This window comes from Felis catus, chromosome D4 (assembly GCF_018350175.1).
Source record: "Felis catus isolate Fca126 chromosome D4, F.catus_Fca126_mat1.0, whole genome shotgun sequence".
Lineage (NCBI taxonomy): Eukaryota > Metazoa > Chordata > Mammalia > Carnivora > Felidae > Felis > Felis catus.
Window position 1 is genome coordinate 2955219 of NC_058380.1, and position 14409 is coordinate 2969627.

At 49.6% G+C, this 14409-nt stretch overlaps 1 long non-coding RNA gene across 1 annotated transcript; it reads left to right on the forward strand.

Moving 5' to 3' along the window:
- The first annotated feature begins 11537 nt into the window (after nt 1-11537).
- On the forward strand, nt 11538-13501 carry LOC111557585. The gene is made up of 2 exons (XR_002737769.2): nt 11538-12446; nt 13151-13501. It is a non-coding gene; the product is annotated as an uncharacterized LOC111557585 (long non-coding RNA).
- Nucleotides 13502-14409: the final 908 nt, after the last annotated feature.

The window sequence follows — 14409 nt, forward strand, 5'->3', positions numbered from 1 at the left end:
TTCAGAGATGGGGTTAAGAGAGTCCAAAGATGATGACACACCAGGGATTCCTTACCTCTACCTTACTGTCTCACTCATGGTTCTTACCAGAAGCCATTCCCACCTTTGCAGATGAAGGAAGACAACAGGATCTCTGGAGCCAGTGGGATTCCAGCTGGAATTTGGGGGGAGGGGCTGCCGGAGGGAACAATAGAAAGGCAGAGCCAGTGATGGGAGGGAGTGAGGAGGAGATACCCAGTCTCTGTCTCCCACTCTCCCATCTCCTGTTGGTGCCTTCCACTTGCCAAACCCATGAGAAGCCAGTGGTGCAGGTGCCTGGCAATGGCAATGGTTGGACAGTGAGCTGGGCAGGGCAAGAGGAGTTGGACCAGAGGTCAATCTCTCTGTGGCCATGGCAAGAAGCCAGAAGATTTTTAAGCCTGATTTGGATATCACACCTGATTTTCTCTACAACATGAAAGTGAAGTTTGTGCTTAAAAAGGGAGAAGGGTCTATCTCAGTAAGGACCTTGAGTTGAGGGGGAACACAGAGGATGCGGCCAACAATGAGGAAGAGGGAGGGGTCGCTGCAGTCATCACATGCCCACCATGACTCTGTGGTGTCCCTCAAGGAAGAGGGCTGGTTTTCTCTAACAGCGTACCTCTGGCTACATATGAGCTGGGTCTTGAACATGAGGGGAGCTGACAGCCTGGATTCTCAGGGACACACACCCCAAGGAAGTGAATGGAAGCGAAAGGTCCCCAGTGGTGCCCCTGAAGCACAGGTGTGGAGAGGGAGCAGCCACACCAGAGAACAGGGGTAGGAGGGAGGGGTCTCAGATTCACAAAAGCCAGAGATTGGGGTCATCCTGTGAGGAGGGAATGGAAGGGAGTTTATTGTCGATGACAGTGTGAGAAGGGGTGGATAGCTGGGCACTAGGAGAAGACAGAATGAGTGCACAGAAAGTTCACTTCACAAGCCACAGCTAGAAATAGCAGAAGGGTTGGGTTCCGGACCTGGGGGAGGGTCTCTGAGGTGGCAGACGTGCTCTCTGCAGGGACCCTCAAGTGTGTGCCCCCCACGTCCTGGTGTAGGAATGTCTGTGGTATGGGAATACTCACTTCAGCACTACGGACAGTTCCCCAGAGCCTGGACCCAGACCAGGCTCCGATCCCAGAGGCAGACCTGCGCCCTGGCCAGCTTCATGGAAAGTTCTCCGCGTATCGGTGCCCCTCCACAAGTGCTCTTTCTTCGTGTCGCCCCTCCATCCAGGCCGTCAGCGGCCCACACCCATGTGAGCGACGGGGGGAGGGCCCACCACTCCACAGCTCCTTGTCCAGCAGGCTTTGGGCTGAGCCCTGTATGTAGGCCTGTTCAATCCTTGTGACACTATTCTGTAGGTCCTACTATTACCCAACTTTACAGGTGGGGGACACTGAGGCTGGGACAGGTTGAGTGGCTCTACAAGGGGACCTGGCTAGCAGGTGGCCGAGCAGGGATTCACTCTACAGCCGGTCTGACTCCAGCATCCCACAAAAACAACCACACGATGAGGTGGGGGGATCCTCACTCCAGACCTGCTCGGTCCCCCTCTGGGCAAGGAGAACAGTAGCACACAACTACTGCCTCCTTGAGCCATTGCCATGGTGACCAGGCAGCAAACCGAAAGTGCCATGCAGGCCTAGCACAAAGGGTTTTTATTACTGCTGAGTTAAGACCCGCAGGTTACCCATCTACTGTAAGAAAAAGCCATCAAAGTGCTGGCCCAGGTGGAGTAGATGGAGATGGAAGGGCAAAGCTTCAGTGCACCCCAAAAACAGACACAGCAGAAAGCAAACCAGTTCTCATTTCAGAGAGGGGTCCGTGGGACATGCCTCAGAAAAAGGGGGAGAGAACTGCCTTGCGCTCGAGGAATGGCCCGGAGGCCACCACATGCTGGAGAGAGTCGCTCGATTAAAATATGTGAGGGTCTTACTTCATGTGTAGAATAAATTACATAGCTTTTCCTGAAGAATTCATTCATTCAGAAAAAGTTTAGCGGCTTCTGTATTCCCACCAGTTCCTTGAGCATACGCACGTCAAGTTTTACGTGGAAACCGCTTCGTGTTCGTTTTCCCTCAAAAGAATCTATTGTTAGAGACATGGCATTTTATAATATAACATTCCCCAAGTGTGTTTCATGGCTGAGTAATATTTCATGGAGTTGAGAAAATGTAAGTCCTTCAGCCTCCACCCCCCCGTCAGTGGACACTTTGGTGGTTTCTAACTTGTGAATGTTGTAAACAATGCCGTCACAAGAGCCTTTGGACACCCAGCTCCTTTGGTTTCACTGAATTATTTCTTAGTATAAATCACAAGGGACTGCAGACTTCCTAGCTCTTACTTGGTCTTGCTAAGTGGCTTTCTGGAGGTCCCCATGGGTTTTCAGTGCCGGCAGTGATCAAGAGAAGCAAACCAGTCTCACTGCAACCTTCCCAGCTCTGGATTTTGTGACTTTTGCAGTTTTCCATAGTTGCAAATGGTTCCCGATACTTAACAGTTGCAAGATGGTTCCCCAAGGATCTGGGTCCAGATTGGTGGAGAGCGTGCTGGACTTTTGCCTTCATTCTGACTGGTTGGCTCCAAAGTACTGAGATTTGCTCGACGGGGATGGTCTGCCTGTGGACCTGAGCCTGTGTAAACCCTTGCCCACACCTCTCCCTCCTCAGAGACTCCACTTGGAACCTCACACTCATCCTTCAGGACTCACAGTATTGTGTTGACTGTTTTCAACTCAGATTTTTTTTCTGCCAGACTCTGTGTGGGTTTCACTATACTAGTCAAATGTTTACCACCTTATTCGTTTTCAAAAAATATTTTAGCATATATAAAATTACACATAATATTAGTCACCTTATGTTATGTAACTATTTACATACTATCTGATATATTATGCATTGTGATTTACACATGATTATATATACTAATAATATACTTATATGACCCGTACTGGTATAATGTTGATATATATTAATTATAAGTACTATTAACTATATTAACTATAAGTACTATATGGACATGTGTTATGATTTATACATAATCATTTTTACCCATATACTTGTATAGCCCATAGTTGTATGTTTATATGTTAATTATATGCATTGCTGTGTTTTCACATGGATGCATTATGTCTTATGACTTGTGTATGAGTAGATACACTGACATACAAGCTATGTTGGTGTAGTATTGATGCATATGAATTCTGTGTATTACTCATCCTTCATGTGGAGACTCAATACAGGGGCAACACCATGAAGACAGCTGGAATCCTGGAATGGCTTCCATTGTCTCAAGGCTAAGAGGCAAAACCACCAGTGATCACACTGTGTCCAGGGGTCTCGGACTCGAGGATCCTCCGGCAGACTTGTCACCATGCAGGGGGCTGGCCCACCTGAAGTTTCTGCTCCAGTGAGTGCGGGGTGGCTCCCCAGGGAGCTCGGTGCTGCCCTGTCAGGACGGAGCTGAGGTCACAGGAAGGGAGAGACGGGGGAGAGAAGGTTCTGGGGGAAGTCTATGGGTTCCAACACAACAGGAGCCTCACGGAGAAGTCGTGGAGGCAGCTGGGTGGGTGTGAGTCTGGACTGAATGGACAGGTGTGGAAAAGATGAATGAATGTAGAAGTCAGGACAGTTCAGTGTCCTTAAAGCCACAACACCGATGAGGTCAGCAAGGTGATGAGCTGCTGGGCAAGGAAGGTTGTCCCTCTGCCAAATTCTGGGCCAAAATTGATGGTGGGTTTGGGAGAAGAACAGAAACCAGCAACGGGGACAGAAGAGGAGAGGCCACTGGGGACAGAAGAGCACACACCGAAAACCACAGAAAGATGCAACCGTGAAAATTCTAGGATGGATTGTTCTAGAAATGGATTGATGGACGCATTTCAAAGAGAGACAGGGAAGCTGTGTCCAATGAAGGCAACACAGCAAAGACTGAGAGATCTTTTTGCTGTGATGGAATTGTTATAAGATGGGATTGTGGCTGATATACAACTGTACGTTTTCACACAAACAAAGAATGTAGATTAAGTACGTGGGTGGATGACATAAGTCATACCTCAAGAACTCAGTTTCAAATTAAAAGAGAATCTAGCACACATCCACCACTATTTCTATCCCAAGACATTCTTCACCTGGGGCAAATGAAGACAGATTTATTTGTAAAAAAAGATGTGCACATAAATATTTACAATGTCTTCATTCATAAAGGATATTTGAGCTAACCCAAATGTCCATAATTAAGAGAATGGATAAATATTATGTGATATAGTCTTACAAGGACAAATTATTCAGCCTTCGTGTTTATTTATTTGGGGGGGGAGGGGCAGAGAGAGAAGGAGACACAGAATCTGAAGCAGGCTCCAGGCTCTGAGCTGTCAGCACAGTTCGATGTGGGGCTTGAACTCACAAACCACGAGATCGTGACCTGAGCCGAAGTCGGAGGCTTAACCGACTGAGCCACCTAGGCGCCCCTGTTCAGCCTTAAAAAACAGGGTGTACCGCTCATTCAGATGAAAACATGTGGCACGCCTGGGCGGCTCAGTCGGTTGAGCCTCCGACTCTTGATTTCTGCTCAGGTCATGATCCCAGGGTCATGGGATAGAGCCCCATGTCAGACTCTGGGCTGACCATGTAGAGCCTGCTTGGGATTCTCTCTCTTTCCCTCTCCCCCTCTTGCCCACTCGTGCTCTCTCTCTTTCTAAAAATGAAAACCCCAAAACATGAGGATTTCAAAAACATTACCTTGAGCAAGAGACAGGCATCAAAGTGCACACTGTGATTTACCTCATTGTTCTGACTTTCAGCAACCGCAAACCAGAGCCCTTTCATCGACTTTAGAACAGGCTGCCAGTGCCGAGGCTGGTGGCATTTCAACTGAAACGTTACAGTGGTGTATTTTCTTGTTTATGAATGTAGTTTGCCCATTGATAGAGTGTCTGGTTACTGTGGGGGGTTATACATTTTTAAAACTTTGTCAACTCATACACTTAAGTTTGGCGTTCTCACTACATTTTAATTTTATATTGATACAACAGCATAAACAAAGAGGTAAAGAAGGGTCATTAGGTAGGAATAGAGACGAGCACGTTTTACTTGTGGATCTCTGCCCACTGCCCACTGCCCACTGGATGACTGACCAATCCACGATGCCAGTGGCTGGTTGGGTTCTGGGGGGAACGTAGGGGGTTTCTTGAGGGTTCCACGGTGACGGGGACACCCTGCGTGCAGCAGGGCCCCGGAGGGGTGGCCGTCCCCCCTGGGGTGTGGCTTGGGGCTGCTCCGGGGGCAGCTGGGTGATGCGGTCGTGGAGCGGCTGCCCAGTGACCTGGGGCTACACCTCACTTTCCACAGCCTCCAGTGGGAAACCGAGGCATGTCTGCCTGCCATTGGCTTGGCGGTGGCTCTCTTATTTACGTCCAGACTCATTCAGTCCGTTTGAAGTCAGCTTTACACAAGACGTGAAGAGCAGCTCGCAAAAGTGGATCGAGAGGAAATGCCAACTCACGGACACGCTTTGTGCGGCCAAGAAGGAGTCTGAGCGGCTGGAGGCATCTTTAGAGAATGCCAGACTAGAGAAAGCGTCCTTAAGTATACTCAGGGTACTTGCAGACGCCTTCAGGAAGGTGGTGAGGGCCAACTCGGTGCTGGTGGAGGAATTCACCTCCCTGGTTCAAGAACTGAACCAAGAGAGAGCCAAACGCTCACAGCCAGAGGAGGTGACGGCAAAGATGGCAAAAGTGTTCAAGTTCCTGGAAGAGGTCACGAGAATTGCCATAACCCAGGGAGCTTCTCGTAACCTTCCCGGAGGCCAGGAGCCAAGCCCTGGTGGTCTCCTCCCCCGGAGACGGCCTGGGTCTTGGAGCAGCGTTGTCCCCTCCCCTCCCCTGGGCCTCCAGCTGCCAGGCTGCCTTGACCACCCCCACCCCCCACCTGACCATCACTCAGGCCAGTGGGTGTAGGAGACCCCCTCTCTGAGCTGGAGATCCTTCACCTCCACGTACTGGGTTCCACCATGAGCTCCTTGATGGACCACTTCTTCAAATCCAGAGATTAGATTGCCCAGAACACACCAAGAAATGGGAGATTTCCCTTATGTGCACAGAATGTTTGGATTCTCCCATATTAGCAGTGAAAGAAACGTGCTTAAGAGACAAATCTCTTACTGAATTTGACTCGTTACACCACATTTCTCAAGGCAGTTTTGGTAAACGTTACTTACATATTAACCTTACAAGTGAACTATTTATATTTTCTTCTCTGTATAAACGTTGCGTTACAATTTGAAAACACATGCAGCTTATCGATAAGGACTTTGAGGTGGCAACAGCGTATTTTTTTCTAGAGCGTCATTCCCAATAGACGTGAGCCACAAGTCAAAGCGACCTTTTGCCTGAGCGTGCATCACTGAAAAAGAAAACAGAACTGGTCTCTTTTGACGTGGAGTTAAGTGGTACACTCAGAGAGAAATCTTTACCACTTAATATTGAGGCTCAAATACAATAATGGCTAAATTTTTTAAATACATTTGATAAATTGCATATAGATTGTTTCCTTTCCCTGCAAGAATGCTGCAGTCTACGTTCTCTGACCTGGAAAAAACCCAGATGGACAATTTGGGGGAACCTGCACACTTCTGTGTCTCATCCCTGTCTCCCTCACCAGCTAATGCGCCCCTGGAGAGCAAGGGGAGTCTGAAGGAACTTTTCCCATATAATTAAGCCTGAGCCCCACCATTAGTGTCATTATCGCCACGGCCATGGGGTAAGGGCCTGAGTCACAGTAGAGTCTAAAAAGCTCCAACAGCCTTTCCTTGTGCAAGACTGTCCTGGAATCTGGGTGCTTACTGACCCTGGGGCTGGGGGTTCGGCGGGGAGAGCCTGGAAGGCAGACAGGACAGGGGTTGAATCTCATTTCTGCTACTGGTCATGGGTCAGGGGAGGGAAGGCCACCTCCATTCCAGGCTCAGGACCGCAGGGTGAGAGCCTGTGTCAGGGCCTGGGGGGGATCGGCATGGTGGGGGGGCGGTGTTAAATGCAGGATTAGAGGTGACGGATCCACAGACCCCCCCCCCCGCAGCAGGAGGGGAGCATTTCTGGCAAGGACAGGACTCTGTTCCAGATTCGGGGGTGAGGGGGCTGCTCCCAGAGTTCCCCATCTTCATGGGAGCTGGTGGGCGGCAAAGAAGAGGTCTGTTACACAGGCTCCACGAGGCAGGGGGAGCAGCAGAGGCAGCAAGCCTTGAGGAGAGACGTGCCAGAGGAGGGGCCCCACCACCCCCAGGCACAGCGGGGCCCGCGGGAGGGAAATGGAGAGGCAGGCCATCCCGCGAAACTTCTCACACGAAATGGGAATGGGATCAAAACAAAGAGGGAAAAGCAACTTGGAGGCAGTAGACTCTGCAGAAAGAAGAAAACATTTTTTAAAACCTATTAAAAATATCCTCAAAGAGGGGTGCCTGGGGGGGCTCGGTTGGGCGTCCGACTTCCGCTCAGGTCTTGATCTCGCGGTTCGTGGGTTCAAGCCTCGCATCGGTCTCTGTGCTGACAGCTCGGAACCTGGAGCCTGCTTCCGATTCTGGGTCTCCCTCTCTCTCTGCCCCTTCCCGGCTCATGCTCTGTCTGTCTCTCTCTCTCTCTCTCTCTCTCTCAAAAATAAATACATTTTTTAAAAAGTTAAAAAAAAAAAAGAAGTTTAAAAAAATATGTCCTCAAGGAGGTAAGGTTTGCATCTGTGAAATAAGACAAGATAAAGGAAGGAAGGGAGGGGGGTGGAGGGGACCCTCATCACTACTGAGGTGCAGGAAGTCGAAGGACGGAGCAGGGCCACATCTCCTGAGGTGCCTCCCAGAGCTTCGTGCCCAAGTAGCTTCTGCCCAGAGGTTTGTGGATCAAGTGTTGTCGTCAGAAAGCCCAGCAGGAAAAAATGAATTCTCCCTTAAACCTCTGAGTTTTGTGGTGCTGCTGAGAGGACCTGGCTGAAAATAGGTCTCCAGTTACTGAAGTGAATGTCCTACGGGATGAAATTTCCTGTGACTGTCGGTCCGCACGGTGAGCGTCGGCCAAAGCGGATGGCTGGCCTCGGGGCGCTGACAACCAAGGGGTTCCGCCAGGCTCCGTGTTGGCTCATCTGTGGGCCGCTCCTGGGGCAGGCATTCCAATGCCCATCCATCGTCAGGACAGGGCAGTGCCGTTTGCTAAGGCAGGAGGGCACGCAGCCCACTCCTATAGAAATTCCACCAGGCAAGAGCAGAAGCAGGTGCGGCCGCCGCTGGGCGGTTTCTTACGAGGTTACACATCGTTTACGTGCCCATCCAGCAGGCCACCTCCTCGGAATCTTCCCCAGAGAGAAATGAAACTATACATCTACGAATGTTCACGGCATCTTTATTCATAACCGCCGAACAGTGGCTATCTAGCAAAAGAAAGGATCTGCAATTTTCGCAAAAGAGAATTATTGCCAGGTTTTAAAATGGGGCAAACCATACATTGAGTGTCCTCCGAGGAGTCATGCCCATGACATTAAGTTTTGCGACGGAAAGTCTCAGGGGACTCTGCACATCGGAGGTCAGTCAAGGGCAGTGATACGGAGTCCCATCTGGAGGGGTGCTGGAGCCCACAAACGTGGAACCACATTCACAAAGAGATAAATCGGAGACAAGTAATTCGCTCCACAATTAATAGAAACCCGTGCCCATCATCTATCTACCATGACCTACTAAAAAGTTGCTCTTAGGAATTTGCTTAAAAAGCTGGATCGTTTCTGTGTGAACACGTCAGAATCACAAACTGGTCGTATTTGGCTTTCCTCCTGGACTTCATCAAACCAACAAAGCATCCTGTGTTTAGAGAAGGTGGCCGATGGGGGGATGGGAGGCCACAAGCTTCCTCAGACCAGCAACTGTCAACCCCTCTCCCCCCCCGACCCAGGGAGCACAGTACCCAGCAGATGTGACAGCTGGTCCCGTGAGTTGACTCAGAATTTACTGTGATAATCTCACGAATTATCAGAACTCCGAGTTGACTCAGAATTTGCTATGATAATCTCACGATTCCGCTTCTGGGTTTATACCCCCAAAGAACTGGAAGCAGGGACCCCCAACAGGTATTTGCATGTCGGTGTGCACAGCAGCCAGAAGGCAGAAGCCCCCCACGTGTGTATCACGGAGGCACGTAAGCAAGCTGAGGCATGTCCACACAGTGGAACGTTATGCTGCCTCAGAAAGGGAGGAAATTCTGCCCCCTGCTACAACGCGGATGAACCTTGAGGACGTTGTGCTCAGCGAAAGAAGCCAGACACAAAAGGATAAGCATTCTAACATTCCAGCTACATGAGGGCCCCAGAGTCGTCCAATTCATAGAGACAGAGGCCAGAATGGTGGATGCCAGGGGCTGTGGGAGGGGAGTGAGGACTTAGGTTTAAGGGGTTGGGGGTTATGTTTGGGATGATAAAAGTGTTCTGGAAATGGATGGCCTGATGGATACACATCACGGGTATACTTACTGCCATTTCATTGTACACTTAAAAAAATTGGTGTTTATTTTTGAGAGAGACAGAGACAGAGTGCAAGTGGAGGAGGGGCAGAGAGAGAGGGAAACACAGAATCCAAAGCAGGCTCCAGGCTCTGAGCCATCAGCACAGAGCCCAATGCAGGACTCGAACTCACGGGCTACAAGATCACGACCTGACCCAAAGTCGGACGCTTAACCGACTGAGCCACCCAGGCGCCCTTATGGTACACTTAAAAATGGTGAAAATGACCAATTCTGTGTTATGTATACTTTACCACAATAAACAGATACGTATTTTAGTTCCTCCCTTGTCCTGTTGCTGGTAGAATGGGGTAAGAATGAATTGCCTGAAGCATTTGTTTGCAGTCCATGCAGCCATGTTTACGTGACTTTCTTCAATAAAACGTCCACAGTAAGGCAACCAGCTTCCAAAGTTTCTTCAAAGAAGAAGGAACCCATCTAGAGACGGTTCTATCACTACCCGATCTGCAAGGCTCCATAGGCCTTGGTTTTTAGATTGGGGTCCCCGTGTTTTGTGTTCTGAGGTCTGTATTCTGATGACAGAACCCACAGACGCTCCCAGAAGCCAGTGGACATGGTACCCTTGGCCTCCAGTGTCCCTGCTCTCGGAACCTTCAGCAAATTAGCCGTGCTATGGTTAATGCGAGGAACAAAAACCCCACACCCAGGATCCCTGGATGTGGGATGATTTAGACCCAGTCGTATTTTCTGCCCAGTGTGTATATGACGCTGTTATTAGAGGAGTTATGTTGTTAGATGTCTGGCTCTTCACCGTCTTAATGAGTTCTAAGATGGTTCTAAGATCCTATGCCTTAGAAAAATCTGGACATTTTTACATCGAAATAGATGAAAATTACAAAACTCAATCAACAGGCACGGAGATGTGTCAAGGCTCCAGGTTCAATGCCGACCCAGGCGCAGGGCCCCTGGAAAATCACCTTCTGAAGTTAATATGACAGCCAGCATCAATTTTAAAATAGTGTTTCCATAGCGAACATGTTAATTAATTTCCCCACGGGGTACCATCTCCCTCCAGTTAAGAATTAACCTCTGTGTGTGTCAGATAACCTGCATGGTTTATGCTTTGGTTTCTCTTCTTAGCTGAAGAACTTGGCTTTTTTTTTTTTTTTTTTTTTTGCTTTGTAGTTGAATACACGTCTCCTAAATGCTGTCCTGACCCCGATCACTAAACTGAAAAACAACCCCAATGCCTAAAAATAAAGGCTTCAAGGAAGGATGCCAAGCTCCATGATGAGTATCTCTCAGAGGCGAGATTTCTGGGGAATCTTTATACTTCATGCTTTTCCATAATTTCTAACAGTTCTATCAGGAACACATGTGTATTTTTCACCAGAATAAAAGGCTACTTTTAAAAATAAAAGTCAGGTCCCCAATACAAAGATTCTTTAAGAACAATTGCCTAGTTCTGATTCAGAGAAACACATGATGTGTCCTAAATGGAAATAAAATCTCTCTTAGCAGCCCTAGAAACTTCCCAAAAGATCAGACATGTGGAAGCCTCGGTACTTATTACAGAACCGATACGATCCAACCCCCAAAATGATAATTCACTATAAATACTGTCGGACAAAAGCATGCAGGGCACACAATCAGTTAGCGCGAGATCATGTCAAATCTGTAGCGGCCCTGTTATGAACACGGGTTGTGCCCACGTCCTTTCTGCCTCTCACATGTAGGAGCAGGATCATGGGATCTCCTCCACAGGAGTTTCATGTCTGGACAAGCTTCTAAATGCACGTAGAATTCTGTGTCCCAAAGCAAATGATGGACCGCCGAGGGCTTCCCAAACATGGCTTTTAAAATATATAGACAGTATCAGTAAGATTTAAAATCTCAAGCGGAACTCTTTGGACGCGAGACTTGTCACAAACAGGCTCTGCAAAGGGAAATGAAGAGGTCGTGGTGCACTCATTTCTTAAACACAGTGAGAACAGCTGCAATTATTTCAATGAGAAATGCCGGCAAACTCCCCCAGCTTCTGCCCGCTCCCTCTCAGCGAGTCACAATGTGTTTCCATGGCAACCCAGTTGCTAAGGGGGACCCGTGAGCATCAGCGAGTTATCTGCACTTTGAGATGCTGTTAGCCTGAGCAGTGGGGCTGGCTGGAATATTGAGATTTCATTTAGGGCCATTTCCCTCCTATCCTCACAATGAATTCGGCAGAGACTGTTAGAGGCCGTCCCCGTGTGAGGGAGAAGGGTGGCCCCTAGCTTTTATGTCCCCTGGATGACACTGGCCTTCATTTTCACCAGCCTCCTGTGACTTAAACCCCAGAATTCTAGGAAGGAAAAAAAAAACAAACAAACAGTGATAGCAATTACCAACATTACCAAATGCCACATAAGACTGGTTTTGTTGAGTGTTTATAAATGCCAAATATAAACCAAACATAAGTTGTAGGAAATAAACATCATTTTGAATCAATAATCTGAAAGATTTTAAACATTAAATATTTAGAAAACCCCAAATGAAGCAAATCAAAATATTTTTGAAGTTTCCTTTTCAATGTCTGCAAAATCATATTCTGGCAGATTGTAACATTTCATCAGAATCCTGATCGGAATCCAGAACCTTCCATCAAGCCAACTCTGATCGAATGTTTCACTTGTGGGGGTAAGTTTTATTGTCGTAAGTGACCATCCCTTAAAGTGGTCCAAGTTTCTTGGTTCCTTTTTCTTTAGCTCTTGAGCTCTGAGTATGGAAGGAGGACCTTCCTGATGGCATGATGGCACCAAGGCAGCTGTCCTTGGCTAAAACAGGGACCGAGAACCTCATGCAGCAGGTGGCCCAGCCACCAGAAGCCAGTCCTGGCAGCCCGGCCCTCGCCACCCAGAACGGCCACGCTGAATCTCAGCCTCTACCTCCCCACCAGCTGCTCCAGGTACAACGCTCAACCCCCAGTCAAGCCCCCCTGGGCCGGGCCGGCGGAGCCCCAGAGAGGCGGCCACACTGGTCGGGGAAGCCCGAGCGGCTGAGGGAGGGCCCGCAGGGGTGAGTCCTGGGTCTCCGGGGGCCCCACGGGAGCCCCCTCCTTCGCAGCCACTTCCAGACCTCTCGGTCAGCTCGGCCACAGGCACTCACGGCTGCGGAGGCCAGCGTGGGGGACCTGGTGAGGGCTCTCCTGCTGGCAGATGGAGCCTCACGCATATCCTCACATGGTGGAGGGGGGAGATCAGGCTCTCATGTCTCTGCTCCTGAGGGCATCGATCCCATCGTGGGCCCCAGACTCGTGACCTCGTCTTACCCTGATCACCCCCAGAGCCCCCTCCAGACACCATCCCACCGGGAGTGGGTTTGGGGGGACACAGCATTCAGCCCACAGCAGGACCACACCTGCTGCTCCCTCAGCACTTGGCCACATAAAGAAGGTTTGGAGAACAGAAGGCTTTGGCCCTTCGGGTGACCAGCCACCCCCGTCTGCCTGAGAGCCTCTGTCACAGGACCCCTCTGCTCCTCCTGGGGGGCCGGTGACGTGTGCCTGGTGATGCTGACACCCTGAGGCCAGCCACCTCCTGTCTCACCCGGTCTGTGCTCCACCCACCCCCCCACCCCCCCACCGTGCACTCGGTCCCCTGTTCCACTCAGACGTCATCTCAGGACGCACATCGAACATAAGAAACTCGTGCTTTGCAAAGGAAGGAGCCAGGGACGTGTGACGCTGACCCGCCGTGTGCTCCCCTTGTAATTCGGGGCTTTTCCACGTGTAAGAGGAGAAGAGTGCCAGCTCCCCATTTTACAGCCGAGGACACCTGGCTTAACGCGGCCGGGGATCGTGGGGCGGGCGCGTGACCTCCGGCCTCTGACGCTCCCGGACGCTCGGAGACGGGCAGGTGCTCTCCGTGCCAGCAGGTCAACCAGCCCTGGTCACTCTACAGCTCCTCGTCCATTACTCTGCCTTCAAACTTCCTTGTGTTTTATTTAAACGTGTTAATTGCAGCTACTCTGTATCCTGTGTCTAAAATATTTGAAGACTTCAGGGATCTATTTCTTTAAATGTTTAAAATTTTTTAATGTTTATTTTTGAGAGAGAGAGAGAGAGAGAGAGAGAGAGAGAGCGTGAGCAGGGGAGGGGCAGAGAGAGAGGGAGACACAGAACCGAAGCAGGCTCCAGGCTCTGAGCTGTCAGCACAGAGCCCAACGCAAGGCTCAAACTCACAAACCATGAGATCATGACCTGAACCAACTGAGCCACCCGGGTGCCCCTTAAAAATTTTTATGTCAGCACAGAGCCCAATGTGGGCTTGAACTCACAAACTGTGAGATCATGACCTGAGCCAAAGTCAGATGCTTAACTGACTGAGCCACCCAGGCAGCCCAATGTTTATTTATTTTTGAGAGAGAGAGAGAGAGAGAGAGCAGGGGAGGGGCAGAGAGAGAGGGAGACACAAAATCCAAAGCAGGCTCCAGGCTCCGAGCCATCAGCACAGAGCCCGATGCAGGGCTCGGACTCATGAACCGCGTGATCATGACCTGAGCCAAAATCGGTTGCTTAACCGACTGAGCCACCCAGGCACCCCAGAATATTTCTTATTATTAATCATCACGTTTAACTATTTTCACTGACAGAATCAGGGAGACTTTCTGGGCTACCATATTGTCACACACAGCCTTCTGTCCTATCCTTTATACAAGGAGTGGAGAAGCTGTTGCTCTCAGGCCAAAATCAGCTCACCGTCTCTTTTTGTACGTCCGTAAGCTAAAAATGCTTCTTGTTGTTCTTTAATAAACTTGATGTTTTAAAATAGTTTTTAACGTACAAAAGAGATTGGCAAGACAAGACCACACAGCCCCCACCCACTCCTGTGATTAACGTCTCTCATTCGAAGGGCACATTTGTCACAGTC